This window comes from Bubalus bubalis, chromosome 24 (genome assembly GCF_019923935.1).
Source record: "Bubalus bubalis isolate 160015118507 breed Murrah chromosome 24, NDDB_SH_1, whole genome shotgun sequence".
In the NCBI taxonomy this organism is placed as follows: domain Eukaryota; kingdom Metazoa; phylum Chordata; class Mammalia; order Artiodactyla; family Bovidae; genus Bubalus; species Bubalus bubalis.
In genome coordinates this window covers 31,909,657-31,935,984 of record NC_059180.1, presented here as the reverse complement: position 1 = coordinate 31,935,984, position 26,328 = coordinate 31,909,657, and the positions used below count along the sequence as shown (strand labels likewise).

Sequence of the window (26,328 nt, the reverse complement as noted above, 5' to 3'; positions counted from 1 at the left end):
GTACAGTGGCTCCTCAGAAACCTGTCCCTAGGGGAAAACAGAGGATCTCTATCAACATGGCCTGGGGAAAAAAGTCTGTACTCTTTTCGGACCTGCCCCCACAGGCTCCAGGCCAAGAAAGTGCACAGCATCATCTATTACATTTCTAAAATTATGCCTAGGTCTGGGGGGGCAGGGTTAGGAGCGGGAAAGGATGTGGTAGGCGGGCAGGCAGGCAGGAAACCTTTAATCCAGTGCCTTGTGCCCCGCTTGCACATTGGGCAGCGGGAAGGGAGTGCCCCTTCAGCAGATGCTAGGTCGGTCCCAAGAATCAAAAGCCCTTCTGTGCACAGCCTGGGCGCTCAACCGTTTTTCAACATTGCTGCACTGCCTTCCTGGATGGTTTGAGTTTTCTTTGGATAGAGGCAGTTGGGGGGAAAGGGATGATGTCTTTGGGCCACCCAGTTTGAGAAGTAAATGAGAAAAAGAAAATTGCTGGTGGTCAAAATCTCGAAGTGAGAACAGGGTTGCTGCAGACAGTCGTGCAAGGTGTGCACTGCACAACTGCTGAGGCGCCTTTCCTCAAACAGAGAGTCATGCCGTGTGTATACCCATTCGGGGTCACCCATTATGTGCCAGAAGGAGAACCACCTGGCTCAGGTGACCAGGGCCTTATTCTTGGATGGAGCTGGGGGGATGGGAATCAGTGGCCAGTTTGTATGTGGGGGACACAGCAAGACCTCATTACAATGGCAGTCCTGATCGAAATACTTAGACACTCCCCATACAGATAATTAAATCTAACAGGGTCGTGGAGGAAGGAGAAGTCAAGGGAGTAAGAGCTCCCAAATTTGTGGGCTCTCCTACCTCCCAGATATGATTGCCAGAGAAAAATAGAGGATACCCAGTTAAATTTGAAGGTCAGATAAACAATGAATACATAATATCCCCAGGGCTAAGATCAAACAAAGAAACAAACAATGAAATCTTTTTAGCATAAGTATGCCCCAAACATTGCATGGGATATACCTACACTAAAGAAATCACCGGTTAGTTCTCCGTCAGTCAAATTTAACTAGGCATCTCTATTTTTCTTTGCTAACTCTAGCAATCCTGCCCTCAGAGGGCATGTCTGTAAAAGCTCTTTGCCACCCACCATTGCCTGGAAATAGCTATTAAACCAGCAGCTAATCAGGAGCAAACTTCCCCCAGGCCTTTTGTCTGCTGAGCAGGATGGGAAGTAAGAGAGCACTCCCCTGCTCCTACACATGTGCGCGCATGCGCACACACACACACACGCGTTGCTGTCATCGCAAAGGCAGCTTCCTCTTCTGGGAGCTCTGAAATTGCCACCTGGCCTGGGTAAGAGGTTTCTCTGCAGGTGGGTGCCCAGAACGGCCACATGTCTGTGGGGAGGATGGAAACCCAGCCTTGGAGCCTGAGGATCTCAGAGCACTTCCCACACAGCCGAAACTGGAAGAGTGTATCTTGCACAAGGCCAGTGCGGTAAGTCAGACGCGGTGACTCTGGGAACTGGGTGGCCTTGGACTCTGGTGTCCTCTCATTCATTGGAGCTAGGGTTGCCCAGGGGTCAGCCTAGCAGGGGGCGGTGCTCAGGTCAGTGGGGAGGCTCCTCCCTAGCCGTCCCCTTGGGTTTTCCAGAAGGCAGGTAGAGAATGAGGGAGGTAGGGCCATAGGCAACCCCCAGGAGGTTTCTATGGGAAGAGCTGGCTAACCTCTTGTGGGGCCACCTGTGGTAAGAACTGACTACACGTGACCAGTGCATGGTGGCACCAACCCAGCTGGCAGGACTCTCATGGGCACAGGAAACCTGCACAGAAAGTTACCCAAGGCCCAGGCAGGACAGACCTGGATCAGGAACCCAGAAGAGCCCTAGCAAGTAACAGGAAGGGTCTCACCAGCTTCCCATTTCCCCCTCCAGCTTAGAACTGGCGACCAACTTCTCCACCCATGCTCCCCACTCCTCTGTCTGAGCCCCTGGGAAGGGTGGGGAGGTGAGGAGGAGCTAAAGTGCCCCAGGTATGAGTCAGCCCTGTTTGGGAGCAGTTCCACCCTCCCTGGTGGCTCAAATGGTAAAGAATCCACCTGCAATGTGGGAGACCTGGGTTTGATCCCTGGGTTGGGAAGATTCCCTGGAGGAGGACATGGCAACCCACTCCAGTATTCTTGCCTGGAGAATCCCCATGGACAGAGGAACTTGGCAGGCTACACAGTCCATGGGGTCACAAAGAATCAGACACGAATGAGCAACTAAGCACAGCACAGCAACGTGCCTACTCACAAAAAAAGGAGGATTAAAAGAGAAACAGAAAAGCTCCGATGTCTTTCCTTTGAGAACCAGTGTCAATCAAGATCTCTCTTGAGAACTGTCTTTGGACCACGGATCACCCGTGGATTCCCTGGTGGTTCAGCGGTAAAGAATCTGCCTGCCAAAGCAGTAGACGTAGGTTTGATCCCTAAGGATTATCCCCTGGAGAAGGAACTGGCAACCCACTCCAGTATTCTTGACTGGGAAATCCCATGAACAGAGGAGCCTGGTGGGCTACAGTCCATGGGGTCGCAAAGAGTCAGACACGACTGAGCAAGTAACACTTTCACTTCCATCTTCCTAGCCCAGAGGTCATCGGACAGCATTTGGGAGGCTCCCTGTGGCTTCCAGAGACTTTCGAGAGTCCTTCTCCTTCATCCCAGAACCCTGTTCCCTGGAGAGGCACAGAGGCACTTGGTCGTTGCAAAAGCTGCCCTGTGTGGTGGCATAACTAGGGCAGAGATGCCTTCTTCCCACAAGAGGGACAACCAAATGAGTTCTCTTTTTTTATTTTTAATATTTTTATTTATTTATGTGTTTATTTGGTTGTATCGGGTCTTAGTTGCAGCATGTGGGATCTAGTTCCCTGACCAGGGATCGAACCCAGGCCCTTCGCATTGGGAGTGCAGAGTCTTAGCCACCGGATCACCAGGGAAATCCGCAACCGAATTCTTGACTCTTGTTTTTGATTCCGCTTCTGATCCTTGTGGGGTGGAAAGAGGAAAGGTGCTCACAAGGGCAGAGGCCAGAGCTGCTCTGTCACCAGGGACTCTCCCAATGCAGCCAGATGCAGGTCCCCAGGGCTGCTTTCTTCTGGGTAATGTGGTCACAGTTGGGTTCGAGGGGTCAGACCGTATTGTCCTGCCTGTTTAGATTTGCGCGGTCACAAAGAGTCGGACATGACTAATCACGCATGCATGCATTGCAAAGGCAGAGTAACATTCTCCCCTCCAACTACCAACTCCTGGAGGGCAGGGACCCTGCTGATTCAGCATGGATGGACTCCTGGGAGAGCCCCCAGAGGGAGCAGGCAGTCAGGGAAGGCTTCCTGGAGGAAGTGGCACTGGTTGAAGCCAGAGTTCGCTGCAGGGAGGAGCAGGAAGGACACTGTCTTACAGAAACAGTGAGATGGAAGGTGTGGTACATGGACAGACTGAGCAGACAGGTAACCTTGGGCAGCTCTGGCTGGTGGAACCGGAGCATGGGGTGGGGAATGGGGAGCCAGAGGAACGGCCGAACAGAGAGAGCGTTCGAGAAAGCAGGATTCAGATTCAAGACAGCCAGCCTTTCCCTGACTCCTGGTGCCCGATGACTGGGCAAAGCCACTTCACTTGCTAAACCTCAGTTTCTTCATCTCTAACGCTGGGAAAGATTGACGGCAGGAGGAGAAGGGGACGACAGATGAAACGGTTGGTTTGGCATCATCAACTCAATGGACATGAATTTGAGCAAACTCTGGGAGATGATGGACAGGGAAGCCTGGTGTGCTGCACCCCAAGGAGTCGCAAAGAGTTGGACATGACTGAGCGACTGAACAATAAGATGGAAGCAATGGCAGTGATGAACATCGCCGCTCTGGGGGGTCCCTTTGCTCTCTGCCAGGCCCTGGGGTCTGCATTTACCTGCACGTCTCACTCATTCCCATGTCACCCCTAGAAAACAGGGGGCACCTTTATCCCCATTGTACAGATGGGGTGGTTGAGGCTTATGAAGGTTCAGGAAGATGTCCTGGGTTCCAAGGTTCAGGATTTGAACCCAGATCCCAGGATTTGAAGCCCAGGCTCGAACTGCCCCTAGGAAGGAGCAGGAGGGATGCTGCTTGGAATGTGAACACAGTTGTCTCTCTCTTTTTTCCCTCCCTGGGGTGGCCATAGCAGTTAGCACAAACTGAGTGGCTTCGAAAAAAATAATTGGGGCTTCCCTGGTGGTCCAGTGGTTAAGAATCCACCTTGCGATGCAGGGGACACAAGTTCGATCCCTGGCCCAGGAGGATCCAACATGCCTCAGGGCAGTTAAGCCCACATGCCACCAAGACTGAAGCCCACTTGCTCTAGAAACCATGCTCCCCAGCAAGAGAAGCCGCCGCAGAGAGAGGCCCACACACCGCCTCGCCAGGGTAGCTCCTGCTTGCTGCAACTAGGGAAAGCCCACACGCAGCAACGAAGACCCAGCAAAGCCAAAAATAAATAAATATAATTTTAAAAATCGAACATTTATTTATTCTCTCTCAGTCTTGGAGCCCAGAAGTCTGAAATCAAAGTGCTGGCAGTGTTGGTCCCTTCTAGAGGCTCGGCGGGGGGAGAACCTTCTTCCTGCCCCTCTCCCAGCTTCTGGGGGCTTCCAATTGATGAAGCTCAGGACACTGTACCCCAAAATACTGTACCCTAGCATGCTGAATACCTCAAGCAGAAGCAGAAAGATTGCCCTGACCTTGTCCTTCTTCCCTGAAACAGGAGAATAAAATTCCCATGGGAGAGGTGGCCTCCCTGTACCAGGAGGAAGGAGGACTTTCTTATCACCAGGGCAGGGAACTGGGGGTCGTGAAATCTGAAAAAGGTTTGTTCATTTTACCTTTTTCCTAGTTATTTCTCCACTTCCCACCCCAAACCCAAACCCCTTTGTCTTCCCCGTTCTTCACAAATCTACTTGTTTCTTTGTCTCAAAGGTACAAAATCTTCCTGTTTTGATCACTTCTGGTCTGTATTCTCTTGTAAAGACTCCTCTATACAAGCAAAAATTCAGTCAAGCGTGTTTCCTTCTCTCCTGTTCATCTTTGTCAGTTCAACTTCCACACCTAGCCAGGGACCCTAAGAGGGTTGAGAAAAACTTTTTCCTCCTTACCTGGCAGTCCTGGAATGTTCTTGGCTTGTGGCAGCATCGCTCTAATCTCTGCCTCCATCATCATTGTATCTGCATCCTCTCTTCATCTTATAAGGACGCTTGTCATTGGATTTGGGGCCCCCACCTGTATAATCCAGGATGCTCTTGAGAGTCTTTTTTTTTTTTATGATTTTTTTTTTCTTTTTCTGCAAGCACGCAGCTTGCAGGATCTCAGTTTCCTGATCAGAGATTGAACCCAGGCCACGGCAGTGAAAGCACCAAGTCCTTTACCACTGGACCCCTAGGGAATTCCCTCAAGGGTCTTAATTACATCTGCAAAGATCCCATTACATCTGGGCAGAGATCTCTTTGGGAGAAGAGGCTCCATTCAACCCCCTCCACTCTCCCCATCTCTGGCAGGGAGGACTGACCAGAGCAGACAAGACTCCAGAGGCTCCATGAGCAAATCACACATTCAAAGGGAGGGGCTTTGCAGTGAAAAGTTTACTTTCTGGTGGCTCCTCTGAAGCCTTGCTTCCTTCTAGAGCCTCACTGTCTGACGAGGGAGTAGCCAACCCCACTTGGCTGCTAAAACTTGAAATGTGGCCAGTCCAAATGGAGCCGTAGTGCATTGCCCAACACATGCCAGAATCCAAAGACTTTACATGGAAAAAGGCATATAAAATATCTCATTCATAACTTCTTATATCGATTACATGTTCTAATAATAACATTTTAGGGGGCTTCCCTGGTGGTCTAGTAGTTAAGAATCCGTCTACCAATGCAGGGGACACAGGTTCGATTCCTGGTCCAGGAAGATTCCACATGCTGTGGAAGCAACTAAGCCTGAGGGCCACAAACACTGAGCCCACGCGCTGCAACAAGAGAAGCCATCGTAATGAGTAGCTCCTGCTCCCCACAGCTAGACAGAGCCTGTGCATAGCCACAAAAGCCTAGTGCAGTCAAAATAAATATATAAAACAAATCTTTCTAATAAATAAATAAAATAACATTTTGGATAGACTGGGTTAAAATATACATTACTCTTATTAAGTTCATTCATTTTATTGTTTTAAATTGCAGTAAAATTCATGTATCATAAAATCAACCATTTTACATTAAACAATTCACTGGCTTTTAGTGCATTCACCGTGGTATGCGACCATCACCAGTACCTGGTTCTGGAACATTCCTATCACCCCAAGTACCCTGATGAATAGATGAAACCTCCTTTATGTTGGATTCAGGATGGCAAGAAGGGGGAGCTCTCACACCCTCTCACACGTTGCTATCAGCAGACTCCAAACAGGAAGAGATGTACCTTGCATCTCCAACAGAAAGAAAGTTGTTACTTTACTACCCCAGGAGGAAAAAGGAAGATTTCCTCCTTGCCCGGCAACTGCCCAGCCAATGAGAGGCTGCAAAAACTCAGCCAATGAAACGCCACTACACTTAGAACTCCCAGCTTCCTCCAATGAGCTCTTTGTTTATCATAGCCCCGCCCAACTCTCCTTTCTCTCCTATAAATAATGGTCCTGTCTTTGTGTCTCTGGAGTTAGTTACAGTTTTGGTTATAGGTTACAAGCTGTAACATGCTTGTCCTGAATTGCAATTCTCTGCTATTCCTCAATAAACCCATTTGCTGGTTAAAAACAAAACCCAGAAACCGGTTTTAGTTTTAGTCAACAACCAATTAGCAGTCACTCCCCTCTCTCCCCAGCCCTTGGCCACCACTGACTTGGCCATTAGTCTCTATGGAGTTCCCTAGTCTAGACACAGCAGGGACTTCAGTGGCTACTTTATACCAGTGGATGCTTGGCTTCCAGGACCTCATAGAGTGGTACCAGTTGGGGCCAGGCCCACCCCCACCCCTACCCCCACCTGGGCAGCTCAGCCCTGGCACAAAGTGGATGCTCAATAAACATAGATGCTGGGAGAAAGAAGGAACAGGGATCCCAGAAAGAGAAGCAACTCTGGGATCCCCATTCTGCCCTGCCGTCTGAATGGCCTGGGCAGCAACTCAGTCAAAAAGTAGAGATGTGTGTGTGTGTGTGTGTTATAATAAAATATATGTACATATATATATTTTTATAGATACCAAATATATCTATTTGGTCTTTGCCCCATTCCTGGCACAGAGCCCCTAAAATCCTTGGAATTTCCTGAGTGATAAGAGCGTCTTTTGTTTGTTAATGGGAACTCCAGGGACTGGGGCTAAAAAGCTTCAGGAGGGGAGCTGGTAGCCAGAAAAAACAGCCAAGTGCCTAGAGAATGGGAACTTTCAGTCCCATCTACTGGGAAAAAACGCTGAAGATTGAGTTCAGTCACCAGCGACTGACGATTTAATCACTTGTGCCTGTGTACTCAAACCTCAATTTTAAAAATACCCTAAATAATGGGGTTCTGGGGGCTTCTGGCTTGGTAAACACATCTATGTGCCGGGAGGGTGGCACACCCCCAGCTCCAAGGGGTCAGAGGTCCCTGTGCTCAGGACCCTTCAGACCCTGTGTCTCACATCATCTTCATCTGGCGGTTCACCTGCCTCCTTATGATAAACGGTAATACGTAATAGTAAGGACAGCTCTTTCCTGAGTTCCGCGAGCCCTTCTAGCAAACGATCAAACTGAATGGGGGGCATTGTGAGAACCCTCAAATCTCTAGGTGGTGGGACAGAAGTGCAGGTAACCTGGGGACCCCATTTATGGCTGGGGTCTGAAGCGGGGACTGTCTTGTGGGACTGAGCCCTTAACCTGTGGGGTCTAATTCTAGTTGTGGAGTCTAATAAGTGGCACAAGTTAGTGTCAGAACTGAATTGCTGGGACTTCCTGGTGGTAAAGGATCCGCCTGCCTGGTGGTTAAGGATCCACCTGCCAACACAGGGGACGGAGGTTGGATCCCTGGTCCAGGAAGATCTCATAGGCTGCTGGGGCAACTAAGCCTGTGCGCCAGAACTACTGAGCCTGCACCCTGCAAGTACTGAAGCCCACGCACCTACAGCCCATGCTCCACAACCAGAGAAGCCAGCACAAAGAGAAGCCTGTGCCTGCAGCTAGAGAGTAGCCCCGATCGCTGAAACCAGAGAAAGCCTGCATGCCCCAACGAAGACACTGTGCAGGCAAATAAATAAATATTAAAAAAAAAAAAAAAAGAATTGAATTGCAGGACACTCAATTGAAATGGGAGAATCAGTGTGTTTGAGGGGTTCCTCTGGGCTTTGTTGCATGGATGGGCTGACAGCAAGATAACTTTGTTGCTGGTAGTAAACATGAGTAATGCCTTTGCTTCCCGAGAGAGAGGGTATTTCTGGGGGGCCCCCCAGGGTACTTGTGAGGATGGGTGAGAGGATGTGGGCTGAGAGCCGGCCACCATCCTGGGCTCAGAGGAAGGAGTTCTAAGGTGTTACCAGGTGAAAGCCAATGCTCCAAGGGCTCTGCTCACCACATGACTGACAGGGCTTTGCTCTGTGGGTGCGAGGCTGCCAACACAGCGCCCATCAGGGACCAGGCCAGTCACAGAAACAGGAGGAGTGAGCAGACTGTAACTATAAACATGGGGCATTCTTAGCTTTTTACTCTATTTGTGAAGGTGATTTAGGCAGAGGGATAGTTCTCGTCTATAAGAAAATCAAAACAAGGTGAAAAGACAACCCTCAGAATGGGAGAAAATAATAGCAAATGAAGCAACTGACAAAGGATTAATTTCCAAAATACACAAGCAGCTTATACAAGTCAATACCAGAAAAACAAACAACCCAATCAAAAAGTGGGGAAAAGACCTAAACAGACATTTCTCCAAAGAAGACATACAGATGGCTAACAAACACATGAAAAGATGCTCAACATGGCTCATTATTAGAAAAACGCAAATCAAAACCACAGTGAAATATCATCTTACACCAGTCAGAATGGCCATCATCAAAAAGTCTACAAACAGTAAATGTTGGAGAGGGTGTGGAGAAAACGGAACCCTCTTGCACTGTTGGTGGGAATGTAAATTGATACAGCCACTATGGAAGATGGTATGGAGATTCCTTAAAAATCTAGGAATAAAACCACCATATGACCCAACAATTCCACTACTAGGCATATAAGAGGAAACCAAAATTGAAAAAGATACATGTACCCCAATGTTCATTGCAGCACTATTTACAATAACTAGAACATGGAAGCAACCTAGATATCCATCGACAGATGAATGGATAAAGAAGATGTGGTACATATATGAATGTGAAAGTTACTCAGTTGTGTCCAACTCTTTGAGACTCCATGGACTCCAGGTTCCTCCGTCCATGGAATTGTCCAGGCCAGAATAGTGGAGTGGGTAGCCATTCCCTTCTCCAGGGAATCTTCCCAACCTAGGTCTCCCGCATTGCAGGTGAATTCTTTACTGTCTGAGCCACCAGGGAAGCCCAAGAATACTGGAGTGGGTAGCCTAGCCCTTCTCCAGGGGATCTTCCCAACTCAGGAATAGAACCAGGGTCTCCTGCATACAGGCAGATTCTTTACCAGCTGAGCTACCAGGGAAGGCATATATAAACAACAGAATATTATTCAGCCATAAAAAGGAACACATTTGAGTCAGTTCTAATGAGGTGGATGAACCTAGAGCCTATTATACAGAGTGAAGTAAGTCAGAAAGAGAAATCAAATAATGCATACTAATGCATATATGTGGAATCTAGAAAAACGGAACTGATGAAATTATTTGCAGGGCAGCAGTGGAGACGCAGACATAGAGAACAGACTCTGGACACGGCGGGGGGGTGGGGGAGGTGGGCAGGGATGGGAAGAGGAAGGACAGGGCGGGATGTATGGAGAGAGTGACATAGAAATTTAAAATACCATATGTAATTTAGATAGCCAATGGGAATTTGCTGTATGACTGGAACCTCAAACTGGGGATCTGTAACAACCTAGAGTGGTGGGATGGGGAGGGAGGTGGGAGGGAGGTTCAAGAGGGAGGGACATATATATACCTTTGGCTGATTCCATAGGTAGTGGCTTCCCTCATAGCTCAGTCGGTAGAAGAATCTGTCTACAGTGCAGGAGACCGGGGTTCAATTCCTGGGTCGGGAAGATCCCTGGAGAAGGAAATGGCGACCCACTCCAGTATTCTTGCCTGGAGAATCCCACGGACAGAGGAACCTGGCGGGCTACAGCTCATGGGGTCGCAAAGAGTCAGGCACGACTTAACAACTAAACCACCATGGCCGATTCATGTTGATGTTTGGCAGAAACCAACACAATTCTGTAGAGCAGTTATCCTTCAATTAAAAAAATAAATACATTTTAAAAAATAGAAAATAAATAAATACAAAAAAAAGGGGGGGGAACAGCGTCATGATGTGGTTCGAGGTTCTCCCCGGGTTCGCCTTCACGGGCATGGGCTTGTTCATCCTGGGGAATGGCCACTGCGGGCATCCACAGGTTCAGTAACAGGGCGAGGGAAAAAGGGTTGCCCATTATTCATATCAGTGGTATTTGACGGAAAGAGACAGGTGGGTCTCTGGAGTAAACCGTGACTATGTGTCAAAGGGTTTGGAGAACATTGATTAAGCAAACGTTTTCCTGATTGATGAAAAACAATTCAGTCATGCTCTTCTATCCCTGCTAGGAGATTATGCAGCGTATTGTGTAGCATGCAGAGTATTTTGTAGTGTGTAATAAAAAGAAAAAAGAAAAAAACATCAGCAGTACAAGTCAGCTACAAATTGGCACTTGCCATCTACATCGACAATGATTAAATCACGAGCTGCGGCAGCTACTGATTCTCAACACCCTCTGAAAGGAGTTCAAGGTGGAGAGCAGAAATGAGGCACTCTGGACTCAGGGAAAAACTTGGCAGGATAGGTCTTCAGACAGATATTTTCAGCAGCTGATTTTATGAGTCCAATTCTTATATCTCCTACCTGGAAAAGCACTAAAATCCTTCTCGGTGATGACTGCTCCTTGTTCTGCAAAAGTGCGTGCTTGACTGCATGTACTCCCCCTTCACTAGCATCGCATCTATACGGTCTCTCCCCCTACTTCTTTGGAGCAGTTTCTCAGAGTTTACCTGAGGTGCTGTCTCCCTGGCTATAGTCCTCATTTTGTCCCCAAACAAAACTTAACTCGAAACTCTCACATTGTGTGTTCTTTTTTAAGTTGACACAAGCATGACAGCCTCCTGTCAGGGAGATAGAGACAGAGAGCAGAGGGCCCACGGCAAGCAGGAGGGCAGGGCCATCTAAAGGATGCTACAGAGCATTGCCATTAGTGCATACAATGCTTCTCCATCCAGGACTTTCTTTTTTAAAATCTATTCATTTATTTTTGGCTGCTGAAACTAGAGAAAGCCTGCACACACGAGCAAAGACCCTGGGCAGCCAAATAAATATATATTTTTTTAAAAATTGAATTACGGGACACCCAATTGAAGTGGGAGAATTAGTGTGTTTGAGTGGTTTTTTTTTTAATCTATTTATTTTTGGTTGCATTGGGTGTTCATTACTGCATGCAGGCTTTCTCTAGTTGTGGCGAGGGGGGCTACCCTCTAGCTGTGGTGTGCTGGCTTCTCATTATGGTGGCTTCTCTTATTGCAGAGCATGGGTTCTAGGGCATGTAGGCTTCAGTAGTTGAGGCTCGAGGGCTTAGCTGTGCCCACCGCATGTGGAGTCTTCCCCGGACCAGGGATCAAACCATGTCCCCTGCGTTGGCAAGCGGATTCTTAACCACTGGATCAACAGGAAAGTCCCATTTGTGACTTTCTAACTAAGCTTTTTTCTTGGTCCAACTGGCAGTGCCAGGGAGCTAATACCCCAAGGACAGGCGCTGGCAGGAGACACCCTAGTTCCCTGGCCCCTCGGGCAGCATGACTCCCAGATGTGCCCAGAGGCACTGAACCCCAGCTGCCCACAGCCAGCATCCTGAGCTACCTCCTTCCCACCCCCGCCCTGTTCCCCACCCAGCGCTTCTCGGGATCCCCTCCCTAATAAGCTTTTTGCACTCGAGCCTGCTTCTGGGGCAATCAAAATTAAGATAAGGGCCCACGTCAGGGACTGGCTGTTCCTCCGCTGCAGCCCGTGTTTGCTGGATAGGAAGGCAAACCCTGTATCACTAGACATTGCCATTTTTTTTCCCAAAGAGAAACCAGGATCCAGACTTTCCTGTGAAACCTTCCGAGTTTTCATAGCCAGTTCAAATTAAAACAATACAGAACAAAGTAAAACAGAACAAAACACAACGTGTCTGCGAGCCGGCCCTGACCCTCGACCAGCCGGGTCAGAGCTGTTGGTGGCGGGTGGAGGGCCCCCGAAAGCTGTGAGCAGCAGGAAGCCTTGGTCAGAGGGGCTTCTTGGCAACCTGCTTTGGCGGCCTGGGAGGGGTGGGGACCATCGGAGGAGGGCCTCGGTGGGCCGGGCAGTATGGCCTGTTTACAAGACCCCAGCTGGAAGCATCTGGAAGGCCCTGCGTGGCCGCCCGCGGGCCGGCAATAGACCCAGAATAAACAATCAGCCCGAATGCTTTTCTAAACACGCAGACCCGGAGCCGCCAGAGGCCTCCCCAGGCTCGCCAGGGTGGGGTGCGGTCCCGGGATCACTCCGCCTGCCCGACATCTAAGCTCAGGCCCAGGAAAAACAAGCTTGGGGAGCGGGGGTCGGGGGAGGGGAGGTGCGGGCAGCGCCGGAGTGCCCCCAGGAGAAGGCAGTCGTTTGAGAGCCAAGTCTAGACCCCCACACTTGAGAACTTCTTTTTAATTCCGTGCAGACGGAGGAGGCCGTCTTTATAGATTTCCATCTCCCTGCACTGCACCACCAACCCCCCCCCCCCCACCGCCCCCGCCTCTTTCCTCTTGCAGAGAAAACAAAACGGGTGTCTCTCGAGATTGTTTTTGCCCCATTTCACATGGTTTATTTAAAGCAATCGCTTTTCGCCTGCCTTCTCAGAATTTAAATTAAGAATACAGGGTGTCAAGAGTACAGGCGGGTGATGTAAAATTTGGGTTCTGTGAGTTTATTGTTCTACAACCAGCGAAAGCCATCCACGCCTGTTCTAAATTGTTTAGTGCTTTTAGTAGATTTTAAGTTGGAACTGTGTTCCGTCAGGGAGAGGGGAAGAAACATTCCTGAAAGCAGACCTCTAGTGGGCCCCCTAGGAGCCCCATGTTTCATATATCATAGCACATTTAATCCTCATCATGATCCAAATAAGCTGTATAGCATTGTCAGATTACAATATCTCTTGGTTACAAGGGATAGAAACTTACATCAAAGAGGCTTTACATGATTGGAATGACTGTGGGAAGGACTTAAGGCATGGCTGGATCCAGGAGTCCCAATGCTGCCATGAGACTCTCGCTCGCTCTCTCCATCTCTTGGCTCTTCTGTCCACTGTCACTGTTTCCTTCTCAGCCTTTCTCTTAAGATTGCAAAGATGGTCCCCAGTAGTTCCAAGCTTCCAGTCGCCAAGCAACCCTGCTGGACAGAGTTTCCCAAGAATTTCAGCAGAAGTCCTATGACTGAATCTCATGGGTCCAGCTCACTGGGTCACATGCCAATCACTATGGCTAGGGTGATAGAGTTCATAAGCACAGGCCCACACTGGGAGTTTGAGAGGGTCAGTGCACTAAAATACAGGTAGGAATAGGGGTAGTTACTGTGCCCATTTTGAATGGGTAGACAGTGGGCATTCAAAAATAACAATCCATGGGATTTCCCTCTTGGTCCAGTGGCTAAGACTCTGTCCTCTCAATGCAGAAGGCCCAGGTTCAATCCCTGGTCAGGGAACTAGATTCGACATGCCCCAACTCAGAGTTTGCATGTTGCAACTGAAAGATCCTACATGCCACAAAGAAACGTGAAGATCCTTCCTGCTGCAACTCCCAGAACAGCTGAATAAATGAATATTAAAAAATAAAATAACAGAAGCCAACCACAGCAAGGGGAGAAAAACAGGTGAATCCTGTGGCATCAGCAGGGCTGTCGGGACAGTTGCACAGGTTGTACGCAACACATTTCTGGGGCGCTCCGTTTACATTCAGGATTGTGCATTTATATTTTTATCATAGTACATTTCCAACAGTGGCAGTTTAATGTCTCACAATTGAAAACACAGGTTGAAAAGAAAAACAAAACCATCAAGAGGTGGATTCTATTTCCTCACCCCTCAAATCTGGGCTGGCCTTGTGACTTGCTTTGACCAGTAGAACACAGCAGAAGTGACGCTGTGAATTTTGAGGCTGACACTTACATTCTCTTGGAAGAGGAGGTCCTTTGGGAGGATAAGAAGTCACGTGAAGGAAACCAAGATGCTCTGGCTGCCCAGCTTTGGAGGACCTGGGGAGGTAGGACAGACAGATGGAGCAAACTTTGCGGTCAGCTCATTTACGCTGCCTAGAGGGAAAAATGGCAACCCACTCTGGTATTCTTACCTGGAAAATTCCATGTACAGAGGACTCTGGCAGGCTGCAGTCTGTGGGGTCACAAAGAATCAGACATGACTGAGCATGCTCACATGCAAGCACCCACACACGCATGCATGCATTTAAGCTGGGAATTCAGTTTCCCAGAATCCCTTCTCTATATTATTCCAGGTTTGTTGTTCAGTTGCTCAGTCATGTCTGACTCTTTGCGACCCCATGGAATGCAGCACGACAGGCTTCCCTCCATCTCCTGGAGTTTGCTCAAAGTCATGTCCATTGAGTCAGTGATGCCATCTAAATATCTCATCCTCTGTTGCCCCCTTATCCTCCTGCCCTAAATCTTTCCCAGCATCAAGGCCTTTTCCAGTGAGTCAGCTCTTTGCATTAGGTGGCTGAAGTATTGGAGCTTCAGCTTCAGCATCAGTCCTTCCAGTGAATATTCAGGGTTCATTTCCTTTAGGATTGACTGGTTTGATCGCCTTGCTGTCCAGGGGACTCTAAAAGAGTCTTCTCCAGCACCACAGTTCAAAAGCATCAATTCTTCGGCTCTCACCCTTCTTTCTGGTCCAACTTTCACATCTGTACATGACTACTGGAAAAAACCATAGCTTTGACTATATAGACCTTTGTTGACAAAGTGATGTCTCTGCTTTTTAATACGCTGTCTAGGTTGGTCATAGCTTTTCTTCCAAGGAGCAAGCATCTTTTAATTTCATGGCTGCAGTCACTGTCCACAGTGATTTTGGAGCCCAAGAAAATAAAGTCTGTCACTGTTTCCATTTTTCTCCCATCTATTCGCCATGAAGTGATGAGTTCCAGGTTAGAATTAGCCAAAAGGGGAATGTGAAACAGAGTGGCGGATGAGGCCCTCTGAAAGTCCGTGTGGTCATATACAATGACAGTGTCTCCTGGGATGACTTACACAGAAGCACAGACACACTAGGGGCTTCCCTGGTGGCTCAGCAGTAAAGAATCCGCCTGCCAATGCAGGAGACACGGGTTCAATTCCTGGATCGAGAAGATCCCCTGGAGAAGGAAATGGCAACCCACTCCAGTATCCTTGCCTGGGAAATCCCACAGACAGAGGAGCCTAGCGAGCTACAGTCCATAGGGTCACAAAGAGTCAAGACATGACATACGGACTAACCAACACCACCACCTCAATTTATTGTGTTTTGCTTTATTGTGATTCACAGAGATTGCAGGGTTTTGCTGTTTTTAACAAAGGTTTACATCAAGCAAGTTTATTGGCACCATTTTACCAATGGCATTCACTCCCTCAGAGTCTCTGTGTCATGTTTTTGTACTTCTTGCCATATTTCACACTTTTTCATGATCATTTTATTTGTTATGGTGACCTGTGATCAGTGATCTTTGATGTTACTACTATGACCAACTCAAGACTCAGAAGATGGTTAGCATCTTTCAGCAGCAAGTATTTTAAAACTAAGGTATCTATCTTGTTTTATTTAACATAATGCTATTTTCATGCATACTTAATAGACTACAGTGTGATATAAACATAACTTTCATATATACTGGGAAATTTTAAAATTCAGAATTCAGTTCAGTCGCTCAGTCATGTCCAACTCTTTGTGGCCCCAGGGACTGCAGCACGCCAGGCTTCCCTGTCCATCACCAACTCCTGGAGATTGCTCGAACTCATGTCCATCGAGTCGGTGATGCCATCCAACCATCTCATCCTCTGTCGTCCCCTTCTCCTCCTGCCCTTAATCTTTCCCAGCATCAGGGTCTTTTCCAATGAGTCAGTTCTTCGCATCAGGTGGCCAAAGTATTGGTGTTTCAGTTTCAGCATCAGTCCTTCCAATGAATATTCAGGACTGATTCCCTTCAGGATTGACTGATTTGATCTCCTTGCAGCCCAAGGGACTCTCAAGAGTCCTCGCTTTATTGTAGTGTTTGCTTTATTGGCATTTGGTCTGAAACCAAACCCACAAAATCGCTGAGGGATGCCTGTAGTTTCATCCAAATCCTTGTTTCAGAGCCTGCTTTTGGAAGAACCAAGTCTTGGGAGGCCTAAGTGCCCCTGTGCTGTGTGCTGAAGGAACCCAATGACAGAGCTCTGAGCAGAAAGAAATAAACCTTTCCTTCTAACCTTTCGTTCATTCATTCAACAAACAGTCAACAGGTTCCTGCTATGTTCAAGCACTGGAGGCACTAGAGGCCAGAACTTGGGGGCATTTGAGCTGGTGCAAACTGGAGCCACAAATATGGGCACATCACCCACTCTTTCAGAGCTTCGTTTAATCGTCACTATGTCCTATGAGGCAGGAAATGTCATGGTCCTTATTTTTCAGATGAGGAAATGGAGGCACAGAGAGGCTGAGTAACTTGCCCAAGGTCACACAGCTAATCAGTAGCAGAGCCAGGATTCAAGCCCAGGAGTCACTTCCCCAGAAGTTCTAGAGACTGGGCTGATTAAGGAAAGTCCTGGAATTTAGGACTTGAGGCTTCCCTGGTAGCTCAGCAGCAGAGAATCTGCCTGCGAAGGTAGGAGATCCAGGTTCGATCCCTGAGTGGGGAAGATCCCCTGGAGAAGGAAATGGCAATACACTCCAGTATTCTTGCTCGGAGAATTCATGGACAGACGAGCCTGGTGGGCTACAGTCTGTGGGGTCACAAAGAGTCAGACACAATTTAGTGACTAAACAAACAAGAATTTAGGATTTACTCCCCCAAATGGTATGAGTCAGTTCCATAATACTTGTAAGAAAAATCTCATTAGTTTGCTTTTCTAAGTCTGATGAAATTTAGATCTGATTCCCCTTGCCAGGGGGCAGGCTTTTGCCATTCTGAAGCTTGTTTCCACAAACAGTTCTCACAAGCCTCTCCTGGATAGCCTGGTTCCATCCCCCTAAGGCCCCAGGTGTACACAATATCTCTTCCTTTTACTGCCAAATCTTCCCTTCCTAGCCACACCCCAGGTTCCTGAGTACTGAGCAAGGCTGGCCACAGTGCTTGCTTCAGTAATGAGCATGTGACTTAAGCTGAGCCAAAAAGACTCCAGCCTAAGAGGAAAGCTTCACTAGGCTGGTGAGATGAAACCCTGGGGCTGTGATGCACCATCTTTGCCAGCCAATGGAGAGAGCCCACTGAAGAATTAGGCAAGCACGGCCAAGAGACACAGACAGATCCCCAACCACCTGCCTGAGCCCCTGGATCAAGCCATGCCTGAAGCTGTTGCTCTCCTGAATTTCCAGGGAGACAAAATATGTTCTGCTTCAGTGTAAGTTAATTTCAGTCAGAGTCTGTAATTTGCAGCTAGATGAAGCCTGACTATGTACTAGACTTAAAAAAAAAAAAAAAAAAAACATGGCTTTTTGATTCTCTACTGCTGCTGCTGCTGCTAAGTCGCTTGAGTCGTGTCCCACTCTGTGCGACCCCATAGACAGCAGCCCACCAGGTTCCCCCGTCCCTGGGATTCTCTAGGCAAGAACACTGGAGTGGGTTGCCATTTCCTTCTCCAATGCATGAAAGTGAAAAGTGAAAGTGAAAGTAAAGTCGTGTCCGACTCTTAGCAACCCCATGGACTGCGGCCCACCAGGCTCCTCCGTCCATGGCAAACACCACCCTTTAGAAAGCAAAGACCTTGAGGATCCTTGAGAGGGGGTGAAGGGAGGGAAAATATTTCTCATTCTTCTGTGATGACTCAATAGCTAAAATAAGCTCTGGTTCATTTCTCAAGCAGGTTATCCTGCCTGACAATCATTACTCATCCCAGCCCTAACCAGCCTTGAGGTTGGTGTGGCTACAGAGACCTCTAAGGCTCCCTAGGTTTTCCATGTTCCTCTGAGAAGACTGTGTCACTGCACCTTTCACCTCCAGCTCAGAGTCCTGGGAGTTGGACTTTTCTAGCACACCAAGAAAACATCTTACCAAATGCCCAGCCAAATCAACACCCAATAAATACTGGCAATGCACAAGAGGACCTTGGAAATCTCGCCTCTATAAAAGTGTCCAGAGAAGCTGTTCTTGCCTCTTCTTACCAAGTGCTGGGCCAGCTTAGCTGGTAAAGAACGCACCTGCCAATGCAGGAGACACAAGAGATGCAGGTTCAATACTGGGTTGGGAAGATCCCCTGGAGGAGGGCATGGCAACCCACTCCAGTATTCTTGCCTGGAGAATTCCAAGGACAGAGGAGCCTGGCAGGCTACAGTCCATGGGGTCGCAAAGTGTGAACGACTAACACTTTCACTTTTGAGAATCAAGAAGCGGGGTCAGCAAGGGGGCAGAGGAGGACTCTCTGGCTGAGCCAAAGAGGCAAGACTCTTTCTGGAAGGACTGAGGGAGTATGGGAAGATTCTAAGTTGGGGAAATCAGACACAACCTCATTTTAGGTTAGGTTCCCTAGAAACAGAGCCTGAGATGGGGATTTGGGTGAACGTGGCTTTTTGAGGGGGAGGTTCTCAGAAGGGGGGCGGTGTCAGTCCCTCCGGGCTGTGTGTGGAGCAGCGGGTAGCAGGGCGGGGGTGACGGCTGTGAGTCACTGGCCGCCAAAGCTCACAGCAGCTGGCACACAGAGGATCTGGGCAGCCCCTTCCTTCCTTCTCGGGACCACCCATCTGCCTTCGGGGAAGAAACTAGCCAACGGCTGCAGCTGGCAGGAATGGGGGTTCACCAGTGACGGCACAGCTCAGCGGTTGAGTGCCCAGAGCTTTGCGGGCTGGCAGAGCTGGGATGAATCCTGGTGCCCGGATGCCTCAGGCACCCATCTGGAGCTGCAGAGGTGCCCGGCTCCCAGGATGAGGGTGAGTGAAACGTGATCACGTGTTAGGGCCCCTCCATCCGAAGCCCAGCCTGTAGTGCCTGCATGTGCATGTTAAGTCCCTTCAGTCGTGTCCGGCTCTCTGTGACCCCATGGACTGTAGCCCACCAGGCTCCTCTGTCCGTGGGATTCTTCAGGCAAGAATACTTGGAGTGGGCTCATTGGATTTAGTTCAGTTCAGTCGCTCAGTCGTGTCCGACTCTTTGTGACCCCATGGACTGCAGCATGCCAGGCTTCCCTGTCCATCACCAACTCCCAGAGTTTACTCAAACTCATGTCCATTGAGTCGGTGATGCCATCCAACCATCTCATCCTCTATCATCCCCTTCTCCTCCTGCCCTCAATCTTTCGCAGCATCAGGGTCTTTTCCAATGAGTCAGCTCTTCGCATCAGGTTGCCAAAGTATTGGAGTTTCAGCTTTAGCATCAGTCCTTCCAATGAATACTCGGGACTGGTCTCTTTTATGATGGACTGGTTGGATCTCCTTGCAGTCCACGAGACTCTCAAGAGTCTTCTCCAACACCACAGTTCAAAAGCATCACTTCTTTGGCATTCAGCTTTCTTTATAGTCCAACTCTCACATCCCTACATGACTACTGGAAAAACCATAGCTTTGACTAGATGGACTTTTGTTGGAAAAAGCAATGTCTCTGCTTTTTAATATGCTGTCTAGGTTGGTCATAACTTTCCTTCCAAGGAGTAAGCATCTTTTAATTTCATGGCTACAGTCACCATCTGCAGGGATTTTGGAGCCCCCTAAAATAAAGTCTGTCACTGTTTCCCCATCTATTTGCCATGAAGTGATGGGACCAGATGCCATGATCTTAGTTTTCTGAATGTTGAGCTTTAAGCCAACTTTTTCACTCTCCTCTTTAGGGCCCATCCTAAATCCAGGATGGTCTCATCTCAAGAGCCCCAATTTGATGACATCGGCAAAGACCTTCTTTTGAAATAAGGTCACATTCACAGGTACCACGGTTAGGACGCATCTTTAGGGGAATTACTATCAACCTACTGGCAGTGCAGTGAGAGAGCAAGAATAAGCCATCAGCTGCCGCCACTCCATGGGGCTGAGAAAGATGAGGATTGCCTGCCCAGGGAGAGGAGATGGGGAGGCTCAGAGATCAGCAGGGACAAAGGGGCCACCAGGCTTCACTCCCCACTGGAAACCCCATTTATAGAGGAGGAAGCAGCCAGGGAGGTTGCAGCGCCACGGAGGTCCCACTCGGGACAAGCAGCCACGTCTGACCCCGCGGCCCCTGGAGCCTCTCGTATCCCCGGCCATCTCTCTGGACCTTCTCGGCCCAGCATCCGGGAGCATGGGGTCCCTGGGGCCGGCCTGGGGGATGAGGGGGGCTGGTCGAGCCAGACCAGGGAGGCTGGCCAGACTCCAGGTACAAGGCAGACGCCGCCCAGGCCCTGCTTTCGGTTCTGCAAAGGCCACCGGCTCTGCTCCCTCGAGGTCACAGAGTCCGCCCCCCACCACCGCCCACCCGGGTGACCACGCTGGGGGTCAGAGTTTTCCATGCGTCTCCCCCGCCCTCCCCACAAAGCCTGAATGCCTAGAATTCTGCAGGAATTCCCACAGCGGCCCTCCCACCCTGGGTCCCCAGTGAAGGAAACAAAGGCCCTCTGGGGTGTGGGGCTAGAGTACAGGGAGGCCCAGGGCAGTCTCTGGGAATCCCATTCCTGGAGATTCACTCTTAGACAGGAAAGGACGGAGCCAGAATAAACCCTCCTGGGGCCACCACGGCAGGCTGTCAGCCCATGTCACACGTGCACACGGAGTTGTGTATCCGTCTCCACACCCTGCTCCCCACACACGTGCCTGACCACACAGGCAGGCACGCAGGCATCCCCCTCCCCAATGCTGAGATGGGACACAAGAGGATGCCACGTTCCCAGAGGGCATCCATCCTTATGGATAAGGGGAACCCGGGACCGAGTACACAGGAGCTGGTGTAGTCTAGGGGCTGACTTCAAGCACACCAAGCCTGGGTTCAAAGCCTAGCACTGCGACCCACCACTGCAAGTCACTCAACCCCTCTGTGTCTGTTTCCTCATCTGATTATTGAGATACTATTCATTCCCACCTCAAAGGGCTGTTTCTTTGGGGCGGCAGGAGGCCATGCTGCTCCGCTGTCCAACCAGGGATTAAACCCATGGTACCTGCATTGGGAGCATGGAGTCTTAACCACTGGGCCACCAGGGAAGTCCTTCAAAGGGCTATTGGCAAGACTAACTCATGGAACATGTAAGCACTCAGAAACCTGTTCACAGGAAGGACCATACAGATGTCAGCTATGATTACGATATGCTGATTTTTTAAAACATGCACAATGTAAGAGTTGACAGTTAAGTTTTATTGGGGGCAAAATGAGGGCTGCAGCTTGGCAGACAGCAGTTCAGATAGCTCTGAGAGACTGCTCCAAGGAGGCGAGGGGTTGTTGTTCAGTCGCTAAGTCATGTCTGACTCTTTGCAACCCCATGCACTGCAGCACGCCAGGTCTCCCTGTCCATCACCGACTCCCAGAGCTTGTTCAAACTCATGTCCATCAAGTCGGTGATGCCATCAAACCATCTCATGCTCTGCCACCCCCTTCTCCTCCCACCTTCAATCTTCCCCAGCATCAGGGCATTTTCCAGTGAGTCGGCTCTTCACATCAGGTGGACAAAGTATTGGAGCTTCAGCTTCAGCATCAGTCCTCCCAGTGAATATTCAGGGTTGATCTTTAGGATTGACTGCTTTCATCTCCTTGCAGTCCAAGGGACTCTCAAGAGTCTTCTCCAGCACCACAGTTTGAAAGCATCAATTCTTTGACACTCAGCCTTCTTTAGAGAGACCCTCAACCCCAAACAAAAACTCACATGCAAAGAGACACACAGACATACAGACTGGTTTCTGTCTGTCTGACCTAACACCTTGCCCTGCCCAGGGTATAGGATCAGGACTCCCAGCAGTCTGTGGGACTGAGCCCTAAACCTGTGGGATTTGATTCCCAACTCCAGGTAAGTAGTGTCAGAATCGAATTAAATTATAGGATACCCAATTGGTGTCCAGAGAATTGGAGAATTGGCTGGTGAGGAGGAAAAAAATTCACATATTTGGTATCAGAAGTGTTATGAGTAGATAGTTTTATCTTTATGAGGGTATTGTGAGGATGAAATGAGACAATGCATATAACAAGAGCTCAGGAAGAATTTGCCATGGGTAGCATTTGCCTTAACATGGTAACAGCATGATTTATTTGGGTTTTATGAAATAAGAACTGAGTAGCAGTCCTCAAATTCAGAGTACCCATAGACTGAGATAGGAGAAAAATTACAGTTTTGTTCTCACTAGCCTGTAACTGAAATTTAGTGTCTGTCTTCAATTCCAGATGTAGCAACATCCATGGACCTATGACTTCATCACCAAGAAGAGCCACAGATATCTTCATATCCCAAGACTGTCATATGTATATATGACACAGCTAGCTTCTTTTGTAACTTGTAGGGGGGTGGCGGTTGCATTGGAAAAGACTCTTCTGAATGTTTGTGGATGTGATCAGTCATGTCTGACTCTCTGTGGCCCCATGGGCTATAGCCCAACAGTCTCCTCTGTCCATGGAATTTCCCAGGCAAGAATACTGGGGCAAGTTCCAGGGATTGAACCCACATCTCTTGCGTCTCCTGCATTGGCAGGTGGATTCTTTACCATTACATCACCTGGGAAGACCGATGTTAGGATGTTAGCAAGTTATTCTGAAATTTATCCAAAAAAAAAAAAAAGGCTATATAGAGTTATAAATGGATGGAGAGATAGAGAGATGAAGAGATAAACAGATGGAGAAAGGGATGAAGGAAGGAATGGATGGATGGATATAACAAAACATTATCTGGGTGATCAGTATGGGGTATTCTCTGCACAAATCTTTCAACTTTTCTATATGTTTGAACATTTTCACAATAAAATGTTGGGGGAAAGATTTCTAAAAGAGAGAAAAGGATGAACCCGAGAAAGACAAAGACATTCACAGTCTGAGCAAAGAAAGATACATCTTAAAGCTCATGTTTATCATTGAGTCCTTTTATCAAAGTCAAATTATACAGGGAAGAAAATGAAGAAAAGAAATGTAAGGACTTCCCTGGTGCTGGTAGTACAGTGGATAAGAATCTACCTGCCAAAACAGGGAACATGGGCTCGGTCATGGGTCTGGAAGATTCTACATGCTGCGGAGCAACTATGAAGCCAACACTACTGAGCTCGCACCGTAGAGCCTGTGCTCTGCAGCGAGAGAACCACTGCAAAGAGAAGCCTGAGCACAGCAGCTAGGAACAGCCCCAGCGCCCCGCAGCTAGAGGAAGACTCGGCTAGCAACGAAGACCCAGTGCAGCCATACAGAAAGAAAGAAGTGTAAAATGCAGGCACACACTGCAAGTCTTAGTAACTGCACATTAAGGCTGGAAAAAAATCACATTTTCCCTAGAAGAAAAGTTCAATGTCTAGGCTGTATTGCCAACACGATGCCCACAGGCTGCCTGTGGCACCGAGCCGTTGAAATATGGCTGGTCAGATCCAAGATGTGCTGTAAAATATATACCTGATTTTGAAGACTTCGTATCAGAAAAAAAGGGGGGGCAGGGAGAGAGAGGATGGAAAATAGCTCTGGAATATTTAAAAATACTGATTACATGTTGAAATGTTAATACTTTGGATATATTGAATTAAATAAAATATAGCTAAAACTAATTTCCCGATTCTTTTTACTTTTTTAAAAGTGCAGCTACAAGAAAATTAAGATGACATATGCGGCTACATTAGTTATGTTTCTGCTGGGTAAGTCAGGTCTACAGGAAGTGCCCACTGAGAAAATTCTGACTTTACCAAGACACATGCATTTCTCTTATGCTTCTAGAATTATTTTTTTCTTTCACTGGCCAACTAGACATGGATATATACCAGAAAAAAAAAATTCACTGGCTGACTAGACATGGATATGCCACGAAGGGCGTAATTGTTTCCCTTTGCTTATCTTTGGCAGAGTACCTGCTTTTTCCATTTTTCTTGTGGTTCATACCTCTGGGAAAAAATGATGTCAAATTAGTGTTTAAGACATTTGGAAGTAAAATAAAATCTTTATATAATAAAAATATTTTTAGAAGAAATATCCAGTCTTAAGTCAACAGAAATAAATCCAGAAATAAATTCAATACAAAACATAATTTTGGAAGGGATGTCTGAACCCCACAAGAGTCCCCAGGAACTGGGGTGTCCCAGCTGGGTCCCTGCCCTCCCCTCCTTTGAGAATCACGTGGTTTCTGACCAGAATTTTCCTGTTTCCAGATGACTCTGCCCCAAGAAGACAGTCATCAGGAAAGCATGAGGCCCATGTGACAGTCGCCTGACCCTTCTGTATAGGCCGTGGCACCAGCCCTGACTGGGGCAGGCATGAGGTCTGGTCACTCTGGGTTCTGCTCCAGAGTAAAGAGACCTGGAGAAGGGTCTGCCAGAGTAGACAGCAGCTCCGTCCTCCAGCCAGAGTGTGGCATCTAGCTACGTCAGGGTCCATGCCCCCTGGACACCTACCCCAAAGGCAGCCCGGGCAGGGGATGCCTGGGAGGTGGGGCCAGGCTGGCCCACCTGTCAGTATCATCAGCAACTTACTGCGAGGTCCTTGCTGAGCTGGCTCTCTGATGCTGCTCATCTCTCCAGGCTTGAGCCCTTCTCTTCCTTGTTAACATATTTTGAGCATGTTCCAGGTGCTGGCACCAGACAAAGCTCATCTCATTTCATTCCTAGGCGCCCTTCAGGGAGGAGCTGTCATTACGTTTCCTAACTCGCTGATAAGAAGACGAAAGCACAGAGAGGCTGAGTGGTCCAAAGTCACACAGCTCAGGACCCACATGCTTGGCAACCACTCTGTGCTGCCTCTTTGAAGAAGAGCCAGAAACTCAAGTGCTCCATTTCAATAAAGCAGTTCTTACCAGGGAGGTGTCACACTGCTCACCAGTGCCTCTGCCCAGGAGAGCTGCTCCTCCCTCAGGTGCCCCACATCCTCAGGGCGTCACCTCCCACCAGTCACCCAGCCAGACGCTCCAGTCTAGCAGCCAGTGCTTCCTCCGCAGTCCTAGGCATCTCTGACGTCTGCTGCTTTCTCTCCAACCCCTCCCCTCACTACCAACTTGCGTCACCTGCTGCAAGTCACTTGGCCTCTCTATGCTTCAGTTTCCCCATCTGTAAAATGAGGATATTGATAGGCCTATCTCATAGAATCATTTGAGATCAAAGTGATTTTTTTTTTTAAATTTTTGGCTGCACCAAGGCTTAGTCGTGGCATGTGGGATCTAGTCCCCTGACCAGGGATGGAACTGGGGCCCCCTGCTTTGGGAGCGAAGAGTCTTAGCCACTGGATCACTGGGGAAGTCCCCAATGTGATTTTTTTTAGCTTTAATTTTTATTTCTTTATTTTGGCCCCATCAAATGGCTTGTGGGATCTCAGTTCCTGGACCAGGGACTGAACTTGGGCCATGGCAGTGAAAGCCCAAATCTTAACCACTAGGCCACCAGGGAGCTCCCAAAGTGATTTTTTTTTTCATTAAAACACACACATATATACATTTTAACATACATATATATATATATATGTATGTATGTATCAGGGCATACCATGGCCCTGGCACACAGTAAGAGCTCAACGCCATTTAACTATCATAATGAGCATCTGCATCCGGAGCCCAGCACAGCGGACAGGACCGCAGATGTCTGGGAGGTCAGAGATGGTTTCCTGGGCAGATTGGATCATGCCCCGCCCTAGCTGGAGGTCCTGTGGTGCGATCCCCAGGAGCCTGAGCATGAAGCACAAACTCCTTGGGCCGTCTCAGGGGCCCCAGCTCTGGTCACCTACCCGGTCCTGCCCACACCCTCCCTCGTCCCGGCCCCAGCATGGAGTTCCACCCCCATGGGCCCCCGCAATTTGTCAGTTCATACCTGCTTGTCTGTTGCCTGTCCCCCCACTGGAATGCCCCAGCTGTG

General features: G+C 48.6%; 2 long non-coding RNA genes and 1 pseudogene across 5 annotated transcripts; 2 read left to right on the top strand and 1 right to left on the bottom strand.

The window, feature by feature from the left end:
• Window positions 1–203: 203 nt before the first annotated feature.
• On the top strand, window positions 204–4,516 carry LOC123331600. Its single transcript, XR_006548331.1, has 2 exons — window positions 204–1,485; window positions 4,269–4,516. It is a non-coding gene; the product is annotated as an uncharacterized LOC123331600 (long non-coding RNA).
• Window positions 2,917–25,569, bottom strand: LOC112581746. Of its 4 annotated transcripts, XR_003106352.3 has the most exons (6): window positions 24,961–25,558; window positions 14,537–14,577; window positions 14,356–14,441; window positions 13,373–13,583; window positions 5,150–5,273; window positions 2,917–3,173 (listed from the first exon to the last, which is right to left on the bottom strand). It is a non-coding gene; the product is annotated as an uncharacterized LOC112581746 (long non-coding RNA). The 4 variants fall into 4 exon arrangements; XR_003106349.3 differs by lacking the exons at window positions 2,917–3,173; window positions 5,150–5,273 and having other exon boundaries at window positions 12,995–13,583; window positions 24,961–25,569; XR_003106353.3 differs by lacking the exons at window positions 2,917–3,173; window positions 5,150–5,273 and having other exon boundaries at window positions 12,995–13,580; window positions 24,961–25,567.
• On the top strand, window positions 10,382–11,481 carry LOC123331599 (annotated as a pseudogene).
• Window positions 25,570–26,328: the final 759 nt, after the last annotated feature.